Raw genomic sequence first — 22,655 nt, 5'->3', positions numbered from 1 at the left:
TTAATTCAATTTAGACTTTGTTACTTCTTAAGGTCAAAGAGTTGACTGATAGTATTTTTTTCTCATTTCCTTGCTATTTATCTCCACAAGAATTGCAGACAGAGTTTATAAATGGAGCTTTGGGGATTGGTTGCTAATTCTCAGACTAGATTTTCTGGATTTATGAGATATGGATCAATGTCTCGATTGACTCTAGTCTATTGTGACCCAGCCTCAAACCTTGGACTGCAATAGCATCGCTCACTCCTCACTCATTAGCAACCTAATTGCCTAAAAGAGAGGTGCGGAGACAGTGAGGCTGCCTGCTGTCAGGAATGCTGCTTGGAGAGATTTCATTTTTTCTCCCAAACCTGCAATCAATAACTTAACATAAAAAATGATTTTTAAAAGCACCACTACTAAGAAGCTGCAAATGGTGCTGGAGAATTTTGCTTAGAGAGAGGGAAAAAAATAGCTTTTAGAAGCCAGTTATGCTTAGAGACTCTTAAAGATAAGTGCTTCCTTAACTCTAATGTTTAATACTAGATTGTAAAATACTTTCCTCATAAGTTTATTGTATTTTGACTTAATGATACTTTTATTCCTAACTATATTATGTTGACAAGAATATATGAAAAACACACAAAGGAAAAAAATAGGAAAAGAATTTCTTTAGAAGAAAGTAGACATTTATTTTTGCATCCAGAAACTACAGTTGAGATGATGTGTGCTTTAACAAAATAAAATTAGACCAAAAAAAATGATCTTCATGTCATTCTTTATAAAAATCAAATTCCCTTTCTTTCAAACACCTCAACCGTTCTAATCAGTTTCATATGGTGTATTAATACTGTGTTCAAGGACATGTAATCAGGAAGTCTTCTATTGCTCTGATGTCTATGGGTGGGAAAGGTGATGGTCCAACACTAAGATTCCTAGTAATCTAAATATTTAGAGTGTCAGTAGTTTGTAATTATTTAGAATAGACGACTGATACTTGAGCCAATTCATTTTTTCATGAAGGGTGCATGGCACAAAACTGGCATGTATAATCTTTTGAAACTGACAAACACATTCCATGAAATAGCAATATGTTGATGGTATGAAAAGCTAGTGCATGACATGTGATCTAAACATTGTACAGCTGACCCCGTATCATCATTAACCTGTACATTTAGTTATTGCCATTAACCTTTGAATGTCTTGTAAAGAAATTATGTGTTTTCAGGGAATATTTCCCCTGTCTTTTCACATTATTTATACGTATAGCTATACTATTTAAAATAGAAAAAAAATTGTAGCCATCTGTAACCCTTTGTCAAACTAAATTTGAAGTGGCATTTAAACTGTGCTTAGGCTATTTAAACATTTATTTTGAAAACGTTTTATGAACTGTATTCTATGTTTGATCAGTTAGGAAGTAAGAATACCGACTTGAATTTATATCTTCCAATTACTGTAAAAAACTGAAATATGCAATTTCTGTAACAATTATCCTTTCACAAAGCACAAATAATGGAGATGAATATCAATCAAAAGTAATAGAGCTTAATCTAATGGGAGGGTGCGGGAGGAAAACAAGAATGTGGTTTGTCTGTATTCCAGAAGAAAAGAATCAAGTCAAAATGAGATCTAATCCTTTCCAAAGTTATTCTGTGTGCGTTGAATAGAGTGTAATTTCACATGCATCTTGATGTTCCAAGTATCATTAAACATCTAGTAATCAGAGCAAATGTTCTGCCAAATTCCATTTATTATCTTAACTGTTTTAAGGCATTGAGCACTCCAGATTTATAAATCTATAATTAAAGTCTCTCCTTAAGAAAATAAACCTAGATGGGGGACTTTACATTTTTCTTAATCTTTATTTACACAAAGAAGAGATCTGTTTTTTAAAAAATATTACATCAGATCACTTTGAGCTCAAATAAATCTTTGTTATCCTTTGCCAAAGCTGTTCAGAAAAAATGATGGGTATCAATGCCCTGTGGTCAGACAACCTTCTTTGGAGGGTTTCAGAATTTTGTTCTTCAAAAGGACCATTTTTCTGAGTTCCACTCTGAGTTTTTGAGCCTCTGCATTTAGATGATGTGGTTGTGTTTTATCACTGGTGTATTCTCATCTCCCACATGATGTTGCTGTTATTGTTGTTGTGTGGCACTGAGTCTGAACCAATAGAGTTTACCCTCCAGTGATGTGTTAGAGGCTTTTTTAATAAAATGAAGTTTGATGAGAGGAGATTGTCCATCTTTTTCTCTAGCATCGCATTGTGGATTTGAATCCCTTGGGTTTGGCAGTGTAACTCCTTAGTACTAGGCTACCAGTGCTCACTGTATCTTATTTGTAATTGTTCAGATGTAAACATTCTGATGTGAAACGAACCAACTTCAGAAAACATTTCTGCCTCTGCCTTTATCACAGGTACACTGTGCAGTGAGATAGATCCATAGCTGGAGATGACCAGTTAGTTTGATTGATTGTTTATGGACAGAAAATTTTAAAAAAAATCACAAAAACAAACAAACCAACCCCAAAACATACCCAGCTGTTGTCTTTGGGTGGGGGGAAAAGTTAATATTCTCTTAAATATATGTGAAGACGCTTTTACAGTAAACACTTTTCAATTTATACACGAGATACTAGCAGGTAGGAGATCAGGAGACATCTTGCAGTGGGAAAAATCTACAGCCAGGGGCCTCTCCTAATTACTGAGAAACAGTGATGCTAATTTTAGGATTAAGGTGCATCTGATTCAGACCATGGTCTTTTCAAGCACTTCCTATACATCTGAGAGCTGAACAATGAATAAGGATGACAGAAAAAAAAAGTAATGCTTTTTGACTGTGGTGGTGGAGGAGAGTATGAAATATCCCATGGACTGCCTAAAGGATGAACAGAGATGTATTTTGCAGACGGTGAAGCCAGAGTGCTCCTTAGAGGCAAGAATGTGAAGCTTTGTCTTACACACTTTGGGCATGTTGCTAGGGGAAACTATTCCTTAGAGAAGGACATCGTGCTTGGGATTGTAAAAGGGAGAGAAAGAACCTCAACCAAGTGGATTGACACAGTGACTGCAACTGTGGGCTCAAGTGTGTCAGAGACTGTGAGGTTGGATAGTTAGTATAGGACAGTGTTCAGATCTGTTCATGTTGCTTGTAGACTCACTGTGAGTTGTGTGCATCTACACAGGACATAACAGCGACAGCAGCATATTAATATAGGGTTTTAAACCAGGCATCAGATCCCTTTTTTCATTTTAGTAATAAACAATATATAAAAATACACTTTATAAAATACATGTTTATAAATGAAAATAATCTACAAAAATAAAACAAGGCAATTTTTTCTTATAATCCCAGGATTATTTTAATTTAAAATATCAAAACATGAATTGTAGGAAAATTCTCTTTTATGTTTGAACAATTAACAGCTAACTAAGGGTTTTGAAAATTATAAATGTTGTTGTTAGGTCTTCTGACTCATAGTGACTCTCTGAGGTGGAGAATGACACACTGCTCTATCTTGTTCCTTATTCATAATCATTGCTTAATTTAAGCACATAGTGGTAGGCACTGTGTCAATCCATCTCGTCTTGTACTTCAGAATAGATTTTGAAATGCTCTTTTTGATGATGACTGTGAGGCTATACTTCTTTAATGAATCATTTGCGGCAGAGTAGGCCTTATGATTGTAATTATAAACCTTGTTGTTGTCATTGTTGATTGCCATCGAGTTGAGCATGACTCATAGCAACCCTCTGAACAAAAGACCTGAAGCCTTTCTATAACTATTTTCATTTTGCAAAGCTCATAGAGTTTCCAGAGGCATGTTGTTTAGGAAGTGGATGCCAAATGCTACTGAGTCTAAAAGCATCAATGACGTGTTTAAACCCTGCTGTTGTTGTTTTTGTTATGTGCTGTCCAGTCACCAGCTCTGAACCCAGTCCTATCTTGAGCCAACTTCACCGTCTCTGACACGTCTACCCACATTATCCCATTTACTGAGTCAATCTGTCTCATCCAGGGTCTTCCTCCCTTGTGCTGTCCCTTCACCTTTCCAAGCATGATGTCTTTCTCCAAGGACTGATCCCTACTGACAACATGTTCAATGTCTGTTAGACAGAATTTCAAAGTCCTTGCCTTCAAGGAGCAGCTTCATTTCACCTTCTCCAGGTCAGACCTCTTAATTCTCTTAGAAGTTCATAGTATGTTAGGAAGTCTTCTCCAGCACTATGGATCAAACTACTAAATATATATAAAAATATAATTGTACATTGATTATTTTGTAATAATAGAGACATGCACAGAACAGATGATATAGAGCCTTAAATGATATGTGGTTGATTATAGTTTATGTGTTCTATAGTAATATGTTTCTCTGTATTTACATATGTCTGACATAGAAGGAGGTAAACATACAGTACAAAATTACAGTTTGGAGGTAGATACAGAGTGTATGACTAATTGCTTCTATGAACAACTGCTTCCTCTCCATTGAGACCGGGGGAACTAGATGGTGCCCAACTACCATTTACTGAACGTTTTGGATCAAAGATTCTGTAGAAGAATCCTAATCAAAAGTGGGATAAAGCAGAACAGAATTTCAAATTCTCTTGTATTCCAGGCTTTCTGGAGCTTTTGAGGGTGTATAAACCCTTGAGTCCATTGTCCCAAGATAATCTTTAAACCTTAAAATATCTACCGAACTCTTCTTAAAACTAAACAATAGTTGGACTTAACTAGTAAAAAAATTATGTTTTTTGCATAATGCTCTTGTAAGAACTGTCTTTATGAGATAAAACTGACAATCACAACCCAAAAATTTAAGAGACGGTGTGTTTGTAAGAGAAGGACAAGTCAGGAAAGAAGGGTGAGAGTGGTTGCAGAACTCAAAGAATGTACTCAATGTTATGAAATTGCACATAGTGAATTGTATTTTGCTGTGTAAATTCTCAACAACACAATAAAGTTTATTAAAGAAGAAAAACTAGTGAAAAAATAGTTCGATATCCAAATAAACCCTAAATAGGCATTCTACTAGTGCAATTGTAAGTGTACTGATAGTATCCAAATATATAATATTTTTTGTGTATCAGTTAAGTGTTAATTTTTTAAAAATTCCTAGTTTTTTAAGGTTTATATTTTGTTTCAAAAATGTCATTGAAACAAAGTGTTTGTATTACTGCAACACCTCTATGAATCCCTAGAAACATGGTTTGCAAATCACCTAATCTTTTACTGATCTGTTTATTTCACAGATTAAAAAAAGAGAGAGAGATCCAGAAATAGGAAGTAAATTTAAGGTCATACAGCAGCCCATGCTAAACCAAATCCAGGCAGTCTGACCAATTTTTTAGTGTTTTTTCCGTTGCCTGACTCAGACTCTAAAATTGTAACAGAAATTATTTCTCCTTGGACCCATTACTTAGGGAATGAAGACTACGCTCAATTTTGTGAGACTTTTTTTTTTGGCCTCTCAACTTACGGCTTATACAAGGAGTGTGCCTCTTGGCTGGGGTAAGCAATCTTTGGAAATTTAAGACACTTCCCTTCCTCGTTTCCTCTAGAGGAGGTGTCCTACGCCAGAGCCAGATCATAATGAAAAACATGTAAACCCTCTTGTTTGTTTTCCCTGTTGATTAGCCTATAATCTTAAACCCATCAATGGCAGATTTATCATGTGACTAATCCCTGGGAGCCTTGAAGTGGCAAGGAAAAGGTGCTTGTGGCCTAGGCTCACATCATTGGTCATTTCATTAAATAATGAAGGTAGGAAGCCAAATACCTCCTTTCTTACTCATGAGAATATATCCAGTGAGTTTGGTTATAAATGTCTGGGTCTGGAGTGGCTTGTGACTGGCATCATAAAAACAACACACATGACCTGGGATGCCTTTGCTGGACAAATCAACTTGGTTTTCTACAGTTGAAGAAGAAGCAGTTATGTCTGAATACTGATAACAATAACAAAAAGACTGTGAAATCTGTACTAGTGTAGCTATCTTGACTGCTAGAACCAATTCACATAAAGCATTGCTATTTTCACCTAACATATGAGCTTCTGAAAGTATTGATTCTTATTTAATATCATTTCTCTGATTCTTTTCATAGGACCTAGTACTTTGCAGATGTCCGTTAACTTATTGAGTATTAGATGGTAGAAAGACCATAGTCTCACGTTATGAGTATCATGTTTAGAGTTTCTGACACTGCACACCCAAAAGCGGCTCCTTTCTGGTGGTTCAAATCCACTAGTCTCTCCGACGGAGAAAGATGGGCAGTGTCCTCTCGTGTCCTGCTGGAGGATCAGCTATGAGTCAGTTCCAATTCCTCAGCAGTGAGTTAGAGAGTATGGAAGTGGAGATTTTACCACATCACCCCTGTGTACCTCTCCTTTCTAAGAACCCCATCATTTGTGATGTAGAAGCTATTTTCTAGTCTGAGATGCTAGAACCTTATACGGAAGTTTTGCCTTTGCTTCTTTACTGGGAAAAATCTCAACAACTGGCACCTACTCTTTCTATCCATCTAATAATGGTACATATGACTTACTAATATTTTTCTTTTTTTCTACTCCTTTCCAATTAAAAATGAAGGAAAAGAAAATGTAAAATTGGGAGTATGTGGCCCAAACATAATTGACGAATCCATGGCATAGATTTTAAAATGATACTGTTTCCTATGTGCTGGGATGATGGCCATAAAATAGTGTCCATTAATAGACAAGTGTGTGAGTAATTAAGAGAGGAGTGTTACACTGATGGTAGCTACTTGGAGAACCCATCTTTGCCAGGGTGCTGAGCCCCAGAATTTACCGCCTGTTGCCTTTGAATTTACACGTATTCCATAGTAGGTCACAGCTTGTTGGATTAGCTGTAACTTCAGTAGTAGTAATAATAATAAAACATAAAATCCCAAATTCTTTCTCCTAATAGAGAAGGAATTAGTATGTTGGCCCATTGCCTGAAAATGTGCAGTCTTGGGTTTGATATTTGGTTTAAAATTACTTTTCAAAAAATGAAGTCTGAGAATTATTTCCGTGGCATCCCAAGGTATACCCATTCTTTGATTTACACTGTGTTTAGTGTTATTAATAATTTTCAAATGTTACTGAAGTTCTCCATGAGTAATGATGTCTTTTTTTAATTTTACAAAATGCTCTTTGGCTACAAAACTGCTTTGTGTTGATTCCCAAAGAAGAGCCTCGGTCCAAATATGAAAAGTTTTGCCATTTTGCATCCCCACTGCTTTCTTGGATGATTTGCTTGTAATTATATGTGCTTGATTATTTTCAAAGTATATTACTGAATAACATAACTATTGTATTTCAGAAATGATGCCAAATTTGTACCTGAATTGCATATTTAGCCACTTTTGTGTTTTTTAAAAACTTTTTGGAGTCTGTCTGTTTTTCTGAAAATTTCATTAAAAATTTAGATTGAGTTTCTTTCTTTGGCTTAGATTATATTGTGCCTTTATGATGTAGTCATGAGCAGAGAAGTATACAAGGAAGTTTTTAGAGAAGAAAAGAAATGATTATGTCTTGAGCATGAAGTCCTGAATATTTGAAAACTAGAAGGAGTCACTATTTTTTAGAAATAATTATCCCCCCCTCAAAATCACTATTGAAAAATAAAAGTTGTTATTATCTTTTGTGTGCCTCTGGTGGCCTAGTGGCAAGAAATTGTGCTGCAATCCTGAAGGTATGTAGTTCAAGGCTAGCAGCTGCTCCACGGGAGGATGGACAGTCTTTTCCTGTGTGATTAACTGCCTCTAAAAACCCTCTGGAGGGTCAGCTATGAGTCAATTTCAACTCTGTGGTACCCAACAGCAATGGTATTATCTATTTTAAACTCATTTCAACGTTAGGGACCTGGGTGGCCTAGTGATAAGAAGCTCTGCTAGAAGATTGGACAGTCTCCTCCTGTGCTGTTTACTGACTCTGAAAACCTGCTGGAGGGTCAGCTATGAGTTGTTCTGACTCGACAGTACACAACAGCAACAACATTTCAACATTAAAATAATGAAGGTGTTTGGCCCTTTAAAAGGAGCTTCCTGTTGCACACAGGTTAGTCTGTCCCTGTGTCTACTGCATTTTAGTCTGCAGGGTGTTGCAGTGCTGAGCCAAAAGTCACACCTCTCTGACCATTGGAATCCACCAGTAGTCCCAAGGGAGGAAAGGATGGCTCGCTCCACCGAGCCACTGTCAAAGACGATCGTTAAAGGAATCTTACTAGTTGAAGTTGTGGGTAATTTTGGAGCTTACTTTTTGTTTAAGAAAATGAACTCAAGCCAAGATTTCTGAGAACTAATGGGCCAGAAGTATCCCGTAATTTTGGGAGTTTATTACAAGTCTATTGACCAATCTGGAATGTATGGAGTCAGAGAGCAAGACCAAGAAAAATGGCTGAACAGTAAAAATTAGGACAAGTCATCACGTTCAGCTTCCCATTTAAGCTGTTTGAGACCTTTGGAAGAAAGAGATGAAAGATGAGCCTACCCCACTGGACAGCTGGCGGTTCCAAAGACCACCTGCCTACCTGACCACTGTGACCTGAAGCTCACGTCATACCCTCTACACAAAGTCCACTGCCTGCTGTTTTCTCTATGTATCAATATTTAATGATTCATGTTTTAATATACTCATGGTTTACAAGTAAAAGATTATGAAAACGAAAAAATGATGAAGGTGCTTGTTGTTATATGCCATCAAACTGATGACAGCTCATAGAAACTTTTTGAACAGATTGAGCCTTGCCCTATTCTGTACCATCCTCATGATCTCTGTTATGTTCTAGCCTGTTGTTAAAGTCACTGCGACAATTCATATTTCTAAGGGTTGTTGTTATGTGCTGTTGAGTTGACTGCAACTCATTGTGGCTCTAGTAACAATAGCTCTAGACCTTGCCCTAGCTTGAGCCAATCTCTCTGTCTTTGACACACCTGCCACCATTTCCACAGTCACTGTGTCAATCCATCTCATCCAGGGTCTTCCTTTCCTCCTCTGATGGGAAGGGAGTTTCACAATCCTTGCCTCCAAGGAGAAATCTGACTTCACTCTCTTCAGGACAGATCTCTTTATTGTCTTAGCAGTCTAAGGTATGTTAACTCAAGGGTGTTGATTCTTCTTCTGTCACATTCAGCTCTTAAATGTATAGAAAGCAATTGCGAAGACCATGGCCTGGATAAGATTCATTTTAGTCTTTAGACTAATGAATTTGCTATTTAGCACTCTGGAGAGGTCCCTTACAGCCTACTTTCCTAAAGCAATTTGTTTTTTAATTTCCTGACTGCTGGTGCCAAGAGTGTTGATTGTGGATCTGAGCAAGATCCTCAATCTCATCTCCATCTATCATGATGCTACAAATTGGCCCAGTGGTGAGAATCTTTGTTTTCTTCATGTTGAGATGCAATCCATATTGAAGACTGCAATACTTGACCTTTTGCAGCAAATGCTTCAAGTCCTCCTCAGATTCACTGAGCAAGGTGATGTTTTTTGTATTTCACAGGTTGTTGTAGAGTCTTCCTTCAGTCCTGATGTCACATTCTTATTAATAAAGTCCAGGCTCTGGAATGGTATGTTCCTCATTGAAAAGTTATGGATAAAGGATATATCCCTAATGCACTTCTATCTTGATTTTGAACCATGCAGTGTTCCCTTGCTCTGTTCATATGACTGCTTCCTACTCTATGTATAGATTTCACATGAGTACAATTAAGTGTTCTGGAATTCCCACTGTTCTCAAAGTTAGCCATAATTTTTTTTTTTTTTTTTGTGACCCACACGGTCAAGGGCCTTTGCATGATCAATAAAATAGACATTCTTCTGGTACTCTCTGCTTTCAAGATAAGATCTATCTGATACTGACAACGATACCCCTAGTTCCATGGCATTTCCTTGAATTTCTGGAAAGCTTGTAAAACCCAGCTTGTATTTATGGCAGTTCTCTGTTGATGTACTGTTGTCATTTTTTTTTAATCTTCAGCAATATTTTGCTTGAATGTTATATTTGTGATAATGTTAGATAATGTCCACATTCTGTTGGATTGTCTTTTTGGGGGATGGGAATAAATATGGATATCTTCCAGTCAGTTGGCCAAGTAGCCATCCTCCACATTTCTTGGCAAAATCTGCTAGGGCTGCATCAGTTTGTTACAATATTTCTATTGGTATTTCATCAATTCTTGGGGCCTTATTTCCCCCCCCCCAATTCCTTCAGAGCTGTTTGAACTTCCTCCTTTATTACTGTTGCTTCTTGCTTATAAGCAATTTCATTAAATTCTTCTGTGTCAGCCAATTCTTTTTGGTATAGTGACTCTGTGTACTCCTTCCATCCTCTTTTGATGCTTCTTGGATCATTTAATATTCTGGCCATAACATCTCCATGTATTGAAACCCAAGGCTTGAATTTGTTCTTCAGTTCCTTCAGCTTAAGAAATACCAGGTGAGTTCCTCCCTTTTGGTTTTCTGATTCCAGCTCTTTGCACATTTAGTTGTAATACTTTGCTTTGTCTTCCTGAGCTGCACTTTGAAATCTTCTTTTCAGCTCTTTAACTTTCTGTAGGAAAAAGCAAATCTGTTAAGAGCAAATAGCCACTATCTGGGATAATCTAGAGCAGAATCGACATGTTCTGAATCTTAGCTAATGCTTTTCCTAACATGTACATAGGAGCTGAAACTTCAAATCTATTATTTACTGAATGACTCCCAATTCTTTTCTCAGAAAGGTGGATAGAAGTATTATAAAGAAAATATCTTCCATTAGGAAGTATATTTTTTTTGTTGACAGTTTGATTCTCAAAGCATCTCGAATGGGAAGCAGTGCTTGTTTCTGATGATCTGTTATAAGACGGATAAAAACACTAGACTCAGAGTGAGACATTCTAAACTTGAGTCTTTCTCACTGTCATTTCATGGGATTTCACTGCTTGCTTTTGTCATCTGAAAAATCACCAGGAAACCAGTCTTATATGGTGCTACAATAATACGCACTCAGGAGATACAAATGTATTGCAAACAGATAGTTGTATATGATATGTTAGTAATTGTTGTAATTAGATATTGGTATTAATTTCCCTAATATCAATTAAAAATTATAAGGTAGAAAGAACGTGTATTTTAGTGTCCAATAACCATGATTCTATCTCCATTAGCACCATTTTCCCGTTGTTTTATTTTCTGTACATGATTGCCTTTCCCAGAATAGTTACATGACAGATTTACAAGGATGAAATGAAACCACGTAAAACACAGTGCCTGGCCACTAACTCATTGTTGGTTCTGTCTCCTTCCTCATGACTGTCAGCCTGGACAAAGATTACTGTGGAGCACCCTCTTTTTTTAAGGTTTTGGTGGCATTTTCTTGACCTGTATATAATTTAACTTTCTGTTCTCTAGGATTACATACACTGGTTTAATTCCAGAATCAACTTGAATACTGTTTTATCCTTCAGTTGTTCATTACTTTCTCTGTTCCTGTCTCATTTATCAACTTCTTCTCTTGTAGAAGTTCTTTATCACAGTGATGTCTCATGTGAAGTTCTTTATTACAGTGATGCCTCGTGTTTCTGAGTGTTGCAAGAATCACCTTTCCCTGTAACATAATGTGCTTTAATTACTGATAAGAATAAAATATTAATAGTAGTACTTAAAGATAGGTAGTGATGGAATTTACAAAAACTTCACTTATTTTTTTCATTAATATGGAGCATTGTTGTTGTTTCTTAAAGTTGTTTTTACAATGGCAGGTGTAGTACAATTAAATAAGAGGTTGGTGAACGCTTTGGCACAGCTCTCCAAAACAGAAGAGAAAGCCTGAGTGGCCCATGCAAAGTCACAGAACCGCCCTCTTCTTTCCTTGACTAAGTCTGCTCAAAGAACTGGGTCTGATTAATCCTTATTCCTTACTTTCCTCTGCTCCCTGTGTATTCTTCTAGAGTGATGAGGCTTTTTGTGCTTCTGTGCAGCCCCTAGGAAACTGGCTTTAGCTGACCTGGGACATAGAGTTGGAAGAGTCTTTGGAAAAGGTTGATTTAGTCAGGCTGTACAGCAGATAACCTGATTTTGTACTGACTCTGGCAACATCCTTAGGAGAGAATATCTATAACAAAATGCCAGTGGATGATTTTTTTTCTCCCATAGTGCTTGGCACCAACACAATATCTTTCATCAACAGGCACTTTTCCACCTTCATTCTGACAGACAAGCTTGTGGGGAGCAGACAAGCAATAGTCTCCCTCTCTTTCTTGGGTTTCAGTACAGTGTGTTCCTTCGATGATATCTCTAAGCAGTGGTTATGTGGAGGATATTAAAAAATAATGAGGATTTGGTAGGGGAAGGGAGGACTATCCCCAGAGGAGACTGGGGGAGTTGCCTACAGCTTGATTTCTAATCAGATTAGAATCACAAGTGTGGTTCATTTCTAATGGGGATAGTTTATAACACTATAGGAGCAGCATTCAGGCCTTCTGTGGCAAGACCATGCGTCTATATTAAGCATTCTAAATTGTTAAAACGGAATAGGAACAGCTACAATTTTAAAAATGCTTATAGAGTTTTTTTGGGGGGAAAAAATGCTTTATCTAAATTTTCTAGGCAGTAGCAATTATGAAGTGATAGTACATATAAATTAGCATACTGTGCTGCTAACCTAAACACTGGAGTCTACACAGAAGTCTATGCAAGAAATACCTCAAAAGGAACGCCCCACAAACGACTTTCAAACTGTCAGCCCTTAAAAACCTTATGGAGGTCAGTTCTAGGCTGACATATGTGAAGTTGCTAGGAGTTAGAATTGACTCAACAAAAACTGATTTTGTAATTTTGTTGTTCATCTAAGTGTTCTAGAGGAAGATAGTCACAGCTCTCTCTGCTCTTCTGGACTTCGTTGTTGTTGTAGTGGTGGTGATGATTTAAGGAGTAAGTCTGGTTTAGTTGGATGGATATGAAGGCACAGGAAGTTTTAATTTTTAAACATGAAGATAAAATTCCATTTAGCTCCATTCTAGAAGCATTTGTTAATCACTAACAAAAGCTATATGGTTCTAGAAGTTCAAATATAAATAAGGTGTGGTCCTTGACTTCCTGATAGATTTTAAAAAAGATAAACAGCTGACTATAATGCAATATGAACATAGATCTTTAGCAACAAAGAAAAGAGAAGATTTTTGTTAAGAATTGTCAAGGGAGTTTTAAACCAGATTAGTGTTGAGTTGACTAAATTTGCCTTTGAGTCTTTTGTTGAGTGAAGGTAGAGAGAAAGAGTGTTGTATATGGAGGCAACAATATGTGCAAACTTGAAAGTAGTAGTTGATCAAATGCTGAGCATTCCTAGTATAACAGGTCAAGTACTGCATCCTTCAATATGGATTGTGGCTCAATATCAAGAAAACAAAAATTCTTACCACTGGGCCAGTTGGCAGCATCAGGATGGATGGTGAAGAGATTGAGATTGTTCACAGCTTTAGTTTGGCACCAGCAGCCAGGAAATTAAAAGACTCATTGCAATGAGAAAGTCTGCTGTTAGAGAACTCTCCAAAATACTGAAGAGCAACAATGTCACTCTGGAGACTAAGGTGCACCTGACACAGGGCATGGTCTTTATAATCACCTTCTATGTGTCAGAGAGCTGGACAGTGACTATGGATGATAGAAAGAGGATTTATGCCTTTGAACTGTGGTGCTGGAGAAGAGTATTGAATATACCATGGACTACTAAGAGAATGAACAGGTTTGTCCTAGAGAGGGTTAAACCAGGTTGCTCCTTGGAGGCAAAGAATCAGAAGCTTCATCTAAGATACTTTGTACATGTTACAAGGAGGGACCAGTCGTTGGAATGATACATCATATTTGAGAGGTTGGAGGGACAGCACAGGAGAGGAAGACCCTCCCCTCTATCAGATGGATTGAGTGAGTGACTGGGGTAATGGGGGAAAGTGTGTCTGAGACAGTGAGATTGGCACAGGCTAGAACAAGGTTTCAGGCTGTTCTCCTTGGGGCGCTATGAGATGCAGGCAACTCGACGGCACAAAACAACAACAACATGGGAAGTATCTAAGAACAATCCTGAAAATGTAGACAAAGTCTAGTTTCTAAGAGCCTTAAATATTATGATAATAATTTTGGATTGTTTCCTGTGAATAGTAATTATTCTCAGTAAGATTCATCAAAAATCTAAATTATGTAGATGGCACAACCTAGCTTGCTGAAACTGAGGAGAACGTGAAGCTCTTGATGCAGAAGATAAAGGACTGTAGTCTTCAATATGGATTGAAGCTCAATATCAAGAAGACAAAGATTTACACCACGGGCCAACTGGCAGCATGACAGTGGATGAAGAGATTGAAGTTGTTAACAGTTACAGTTTGCTTAGCTGTACAAACAACACTCTTAGCACCAGCAGTCAGGAAATCAAAGGATGAATTGCAATAGGTTAATCTGCTGTCAGGGACCTTTCCAGAGTACTGAGAAGCAATGATGTCAGTCTAGAGATTAAGGTGCACCTGAACCAGTCCATGGTCGTCACAATTAGTTGCTAGGCATCAGAGAGCTGAACAGTGACTAAGGATGACAGAAGAAGAATTGATGCCTTTGAATTGTGGTGCTGGAGAAGAGTCTTGAACATACTATGGAATGCCAAGAAAACAAATAGGTGTGTATTGGAGAGAGTGAAACCAAGTTTTCCTTTGGAGGCTAGAATTTTGAAGCTCTGTCACACATATTTTGGGCATGTGGCCAAGAAGGTGTGATCCTTGGAGAAAGGACATCATACTAGGAAGGGTGGAGGGAATACACAGGAGAGGAAAACCCCGGATGAGATGGATTGTTAACAGTAACTGGGGCAGTGGGATTGGTGTGTTGGATTCAGTGAGACTAGCTCATGACAGGGCAGGCTTCAGTGATGTTGTACATAGGGTCGCTATGAATCACAGGCAACTCGATGACACAGAACAAGAACAACATGGATAATTAGTAAATAGCACTTTATTGGGACAAATCACAATTGTCGCTGTTGTTATGTGCCCCTAAGTCACCTGTGACTCACAGTGACCCTATGTACAGCAAGCACCTCTGAAGCCTGCCCTGTCCTGATCCAATCTCACTAATTCTGACACACCTACCCCCATTGCCCCAGTTACTGTATTAATCCATCACATCCAGGGTCTTCCTCTCCTGGGCTGTCCCTCCACACTTCTAAGAATCATGTCCTTCTTTAAGGACTTGTTCCTCCTGGCCATGTGCCCAAAGTATGTGAGATGGAACTTCAAATCCTAACCTCCAAGAAGAAACTTGGGTTTACCCTCTCCAAGACACACCTATTTGTTTTCTTGGCTGTCTATGGTATGTTCAAGACTCTTCTCTAGCATCACAACTTGAGGACATTGATTCTTCTTTTGTAATCCTTAGTCATTGTCTAGCTTTCTGATGCATAGCAAAAAATTGTGAAGACCATGGCCTGGGTCAGATACACCTTAGTCTCTAGACTGACATTGTTGCTTTTAAGTACTTTGGAAAGGTCCCTGACAGCAGAGTTTCCCAGTGTAATTCATCCTTCGATATCCTGACTGCTAGTGCCAAGAGTGTTGATTGTGGAGCCAAGCAAGCTGTAACTGTTAACTTCAATCTCTTCTCCATCTATCATGGTGCTGCCAATTTACAATTAGAAAAGATTTTTTGTTTTGTTTTTAGATAATACATATCCCTTTGGAGATTCTGAAATGACCTAAGAGTCATTACCAAACAGTCCTCTGATACTAGTATGAATGTGGTATTATATTCTATCACTTGTATTGGTTGCTGTTGATCTCAACTCTGGCTGCCTATTTGAATACTTTAGGGATTAGATTTGGGGCAGAGTAAGTAGTACATTAGATGTTTTTAAACAGAAACTGCTAACCTTCTTTACAAAATCCACCCAGTCATTATCAGTACTTCTAGCTAGGCATCCTCTGATGACCTAGTAGAAAGAAGCTGCACTGCAATCCTGAAAGCATGTGATTTGAAACCACCAGCAGCTCTATGGGAGAAGAATGAGCAATCTCCTCCCATATGATTTACTGCCTCTGAAAACCCACTGGAGGGTCAGCTATGTGTTGTTTTCCACACAGTGGCATACAACAACTTAGCTAGGGAACCAAGTAATAAGGAGAAATAGCACATGGTTTTCATGTTCAAAGTAAAAAAAAAAAAGGCATACGAGGTGAGTAAAAACTAGAAATGTATGGACTTGGGATGCTTAATTTGCATTAAAGCCAGGTATAATTTGAAATAAATGATATGAACTGATAGACAATAAATAAGGTGCTTTCACTTTAAGTTAATTGTGTCATACTGAATTTGGAAACAAACTTGGGATGAACTAAGAATTCTTTCTGATTGCAATCTCAGATATTAGTGTCAAGTAAATAGAAAGTCAACATTTTTCTTTTTCTTGATCAGTGTATACAGCTTATGAGGCATCCTCTGTGGATCTGTGTGTGATAATCACTTTACCTTGGATATTTGTAGCAGAGAAAGCTATTGACAGGAAAAGAAAAAACAAACATATACTAGGACTCATTTTCATGAAAGAGGGTGGCCCTGGAAGAGGCAAAAAATATTTACTGCAGATCCAGGTTCTGCCTAAAGACGGAGCATGAGCCAAAGGGGGAGAAAGGAAGCAGAATATAGTTTAGAGAGGTTGCAATGTATCCATGCTAAATGAAGGGTATTTCTTAAAGAGTTTAAGTATATAAGGATTTACATTAATTTTTTTTTTACAAAATCCCTCTACAACCAATTGCTTAACTGGGGTCAGGGATTAGGTTGCTCTTATACTGTGCATTTGATAAGACTCAATGAAAGATTGTGGCAATGAAAATGGAAAGATATGGACCAATCAGGTCAATAAGAGTTTGTTAACAAATTATATTTAGAGGACGAGAGCAAGCAAATAATTCAGCACAGATCCATATTTCTGGATGTGATGACTGGGAGGATGATGATGTCCTTAACTCTGAGAGGGACTTTTAGAGGAAGAACAAATTTAAATTTGACAACAGCAATGTCAGCCACATAGACTCCCAGACTTACTGATTGAGATACAGGTAGATCAGCCCAGAGGATACTTGAAATTAGAGTATTAAGGTACCCATGTGACCAGTGCATAATAAATGAGGTCACTCAGATTATTTTTATATGTAGTCAAGTTGTAACTGATTTATAGCTGACTCTCCAGTAGATTTTCAGGTGCTGTAGGATGCATAGGAAGACATTGCCTATCTTTCTCCCATGGAGCTGCTGGTAGATTTGAACCACCTGCCTTTGGGCTGGCAACACAGCTCTTTACCACTAGGCCAGCAGAGCTCCCTCACAGAGATGGATTATGTAGTAAGAAAATATACTGAGGAAGATGCCTGGAAAACACTTAAGGGCGAGTGGAGGAAGAGGGGCACAGATTGACAGGACTGAGAAGACAAGGAAGAGGAAATGAGGGGAGAGGGGGAGAGAGAGCATTTCAAAACCTGGGCAACCATCCACCGTAACAAATAAGGCCTAGAAAGCAGTCACTGATAAGTACTGAGCAAATTAATAGTAAAATTTTGGAATTTTAGTAGGGCAGTGGAAATGGAAACTATAATTGTCTACAAAGTAAGATGAAAAAGTAGGTAAGTCAGTTACCATGCTTTTTCACAATGCTCTGTATGAAGGAATAGAGGTAGGATGAACATAGGGGAAAGCTGTTGTTCATTGTCAACTACAACTCATAAAGACCCTATGGCCAATGAATCTGAACTCTTCCTGATCCTCTGTTATCTTCATCATCTCTGATATACTTGAGGTGTTGTTTTTGTTGTTGCCATTGAGTCGAGCATGACTCATAGCGACCCTATGAACAAAAGACCTGAAGCCTATTAACTATCTTTTCTCAAAGTTCATAGAGTTTCCGGAGGCTTGTTGTTTAGGAAGTGGATGCCACTCCTGCTACTTGAGCTAATTGTTACAAATACTATGTCAGATCATCTTGCTCTCTTTTGCTGATCCTGTACCTTTCCAAGCATGATGTCTTTTGCCATGATAAGGGTTTCTCCAAGACATATTTATTTGGAGGGGTTTTTTTTGTTGTTTGTTTTCTCAAGTCCATGTGATATTCAGTAAACTTCTTCAACACAACTCAAAGCCATCAATTCTTATCCTGTCATCCTTAGTCATTATCTAACTCTAAGATATTTATCAAGTAATTGAAAAGGCTATGATTTGGATCAGGTGTACTTTCATCTTTAAACAGACTACTTTGCTCTTCAGCACTTTGGAAAGGTCCTTGACAGCAGATTTTCCTAATGTTTCACATCTTTTCTTTCTTGAGTGCTGGTATCAAGGGTGTTGAGTATTGACAAGTACGATAAAATTGTTAACAATTTCAATCTTTTCACTATCTATTCTGTTGTTGTCTGTAGGCCCAGTGGTGAGATTTTTGTTTTCTTGATGTTCCATACTGAAAGTCTTTGATTTTCTGCAGTAAAGGCTTCAAGTCTTCCTCACTTCCAGAAATCAAGATTTTATTTTCTAGAGGAAGAAATTCTAAAGGGGATTTTTAAAAAATATCTTTTGCTTTTCAGGCAATAGTCATTCAGTAGCATAATCCTTACTTTCTATGTTGGAGACTTGTCTATGCATCTCATGGTAACATCCAAGTCAAGAAATCAAAAGACATTTTGCATTGGAGAAATCTACTGTCAAAGATCCATCCAAAGTTCTAAAGAGCAAGGATATCTATTTAAAGACTAAGGTGCACCAGTCCAAGCCATGATATTTTCAATTGCTTCTTAAGCATTTGAAAGTTGGACAATGAATAAGAATCACAGAAGAATGAATGCCCTTGAATTGTGGTTTTTACAAAGACTATTGACTTTCTCATGTACAGACAAAATAACAAACCAGTCTGTCTTGAAGGAAATGCAACCAGAGTGTGTGTTCCTTAGATATAATGATGATGAAACTTTATCTCACTTACTAATGGCATATTTTCAGGAGGAAGTAGTCCTTGGTGAGAGAAATCATGCTGGACAAGGCATAGGGTCAGAAAAAAGAGAGAAAGATCTTTGATGAGATGGATCAACACGTGACTACCACAAAGGGCTTGAGCAGGATAGAGATTGTGAGGCTGATACAGGATAGGACAAGCTTCAGATCTGTTGTTCATAGGTGACTTCACGGCACCTAACAACAACTTGCATCTCATAGGCAGCCATCACCCGCTGGTCAGTGGAGTCTTTAATACTGCTATGATACTGAACAGGTTTCAGTGGAGAATCTAGGGGAAGACGAGCAGGGACAAACAACCTGACTATCCACTTTTCAAAATCAGTGTATTAAAACCTTATAGAATACAGGAGTCCAATTCACTACCTATCACGACAACCTATCTGGGCTCAATTGAGCAGAAGTGGACAGAGTTTTGTTTAGATGTTCATGGTATTGCATGAGTTGGAGCCAACTCAATGGCAGCTAAACACAATCTATTTTTTTTTTTTTGCTGTAGATAAATAGAGCAGCATGGATAGAGCATGGTCCTGGGAAAGATGCCCAGAGTTCAGAAAAAGGTGATGGAGACACAGATCTTTCTGATTCGACAGGCAGTAAAGAAGCAGCAGTAATGATAGCAAATTTTTATAACACTTGATGTGCTCCAAATGTTCTTCTGTAGTTTTACATATTTTATCTACTATTCAAAATGATTCTGTGTAGTTAATTCTATTATTATCTTCATTTTGCTCATGGGATATGGAGGCACAGAAAGATTAAAGAACCTACTCAATTTATCTTCTTAGTGCACTAAACAAATATATTTGAGCTCATAAAAGAATATGCAAATATGGACACCAGCTTCAGTAGATGCCGAGAGATACAAGTGATGGGTGGTGACGTTTTCCTGTGGAAATATGTGTTTGCAGATTTTTTGCAGTATTAAGAAGCTAAGGGCTAGGCAAATTTATTGCTTCATTAAAATCATTTGAATCTTTACCTTTTTTGGAAGAAAGTTTTGTTGTGAATATCAACCAAGGGTTTGAGTTTGCTGTAGGAGAACTTTATTAAAATAAATGTAAATTAAAATTTTGACCAGTTCATGGTAGCAATAAGGGATAGGTGAGGACAGGATAGAAAGTGAGGGAAACAAATACCATCCTGATCACCTAGGTGAATGTCTACCTCATTGCCATCCAGTCATAGCAGACTCAGAGATTGCATTGGGTTGGTAAGGCTGTAGATCACATTGGAGATTGCCCATATTTCTCCTTTGGGACCTCTGGTGCATTCCGACCTCCAGAGAGATTTACATTTGGAGTAGCAGCACTGCTCCCTACAGACTACAGCACCAGAGTTGAATGGCTTTTGAAATTACGTTCAGAGGTTTGTTAAGTGCAATTTAGGAAAAGCTGGGTGAACTGTTGTATTTGTAGTACATTATTTATTATGATTGCTTACACTTCTCCTACTTTGATACAGATCACTCAACATAGGTGGTGTTGGTGTTGGTGGTGGTTGAGTACTGTTGAGTCAGAATCAACCCATAGCTGACCCTCCAGTAGTTTTCAGATGCAGTTTATCACATGAGAGGAGACTGTCCATCTTACTCCCACGGAGCTTCTGGTGGATTTGAACCACGTGCTTTCAGGATCGCAGTGCAGTTTCTTACTACTAGGCCATCTGAGCACCAACATAGGGGGCATTATTTGATGTTTAGAATTATAATTACAAATTGATGAAACTTTCACTCAAAACATGTTCATTAGCACCAAACAGTAATCTAAAATAACATTTTCAAAAATTTGTTTCATGTATTTATTACAAATTATCTATTGCTCTGCATGAGTTGTCCCTCTTTACCTTTATAAAAGCCTTCGAGAAGGCTCACCATCACCTGATTTTACATTTAGGACAATTTCCGTGTCTAAGAGCTAAGCAAGATGTAAACCAGGCGGTATTAATCCAGAGCTTAGACAGCTAGCCAGCCCTCTGTGCTATACGAGAGATAAATGGTGCCATGAGTTCCCTAACTCTTTCAGAGTTGACTCAGGACTGCCTCATCCCCATGGGGCAAGATTTTGGTTTTAACAAGCACAAACCAAAACACTCTAAATACTCTTTCTTGCAGCTGTTTGGGGATACAGACTAACAAACTTGAACTCATTGTCGTCCAATTGGAACCAACCAGCTTGTGAAAAATCAGTATTATACAAAAGGGCAATCTAGTTTTAGGAGAAAGTTTCTTGTATCTTTGCCTTGCCTGAATAGGCTTTAAGACTATTTTTGATCCTAAATCATAAAATAGTACAACAACAACAACAAAAACAGTACAACAAATATTATTTCAAATGACAAACTACCTTATTTCTTCCAATATAAAAGGAATTGGTACTTGTTTATACTTTAATTTTCAGTATTTGTGAGCTGAAATTATAGGTGAAGAAAGTCTTGGTTAGCCATGGGATGACTCTTGGAGAAATGAACTTGACCAGGCTCATCACAGTGGGTTTCATCCATATAGTTAATGTGCATGATTGCTGTGCCCACCTCTGGGATACACAAGCAAAGACAAATACTGCCATCACTGATTACATCTCATGGAGTTATTAATGTGATGAAGGAGGCATAATTTAAATAAATTCATCAAAACTTAATTGCTATTAAATAGGATTTTAAAAACTCAGGCATTCGATTGATTTCTAGTTAACTATAGTAAGTTAAGCAACTCTGAATGCTAGGCAGTGCACCAACATCTTGCTAAAACATGCAAAACCCCTTAGAATCAAGGTATTATAAGCGAGCTGAAAGAATGACTATGTATGAACAAGACTGGTGTCTTATGAAACACACTGCCTTTGGGTAGATTCTGACTCTACAGGGTTTCTGAGGTTGTAAATTTTTACAGGAAGCGATTTCCCACCTTTCTCCTGTGAAGCAGTAGTGGATTTGAACTGCTGAGCTTTTGGTTTGCTGTCCAGCATGTTGCATACTACGTCATCAGAGCTCCATGGCTTATAAAATATAGTTTAAAATACTGGATATGTAGAAGAGGGAAACATCTCAACGATGTTGAATAGCCTCATACTTTAGATATGACTTGATAATGTTTGTTTATTGCTATAGTTTAAGAAACAGATGCAAACACTGATCATTGGGACCTTAGGTAAGATAATGTTAAAGACGTCCACATGCAGAAATGCACATTAAAGAAACACACTGCTCCTCTGCCCCTTTTGTTTCTGCTGTGCTGACCAGAAAACCCATAAAGGTAAACATCCTGAGGATGGCTGTGAGAACTGCACTCCATGTCAGCGAGCTCTTCAAGCCTGTTTTTCCCCTTACAGTTTTATTTCTCCAGACACAACCCCAAAGTTAAGAGATCTTCTAGCATACTGAAACCTTTATTAAACATTTTGTTTTGTGTTTGATATTAAAACCGGGTGAAAGTTCTTAGGTAACAGTTTTATTTTAAACGTTAATCCATAGTAATTATTCCCCATGAACTCAGATTGTATGAAATTACGCTTTTACTCCAACTATGTAAGTCCCTGGAAAATTCATAACGTGAAATATATACCCTTTTGGATTTTCGAAAGAATGTGTCAATGTATCCCTGCACTTATGTGAGCCCTGCGGTAGTGGCACATGAATGGTGGTTATTTTTAAATCCT

The 22,655-nt window shown here is 37.7% G+C and overlaps 1 protein-coding gene across 3 annotated transcripts in view; it reads left to right on the top strand.

Moving 5' to 3' along the window:
* FMN1 (formin 1) overlaps positions 1-22,655 on the top strand; it is a 580,566-nt gene that overhangs the window by 258,375 nt on the left and 299,536 nt on the right. The gene's annotated exons all lie outside the window — the stretch shown is intronic.

This window comes from Elephantulus edwardii, unplaced genomic scaffold, assembly GCF_000299155.1.
Source record: "Elephantulus edwardii isolate Elephantulus edwardi_28Jun2011 unplaced genomic scaffold, EleEdw1.0 scaffold00026, whole genome shotgun sequence".
Taxonomy (NCBI): domain Eukaryota; kingdom Metazoa; phylum Chordata; class Mammalia; order Macroscelidea; family Macroscelididae; genus Elephantulus; species Elephantulus edwardii.
This window is presented reverse-complemented; position numbering and strand designations above follow the sequence as displayed.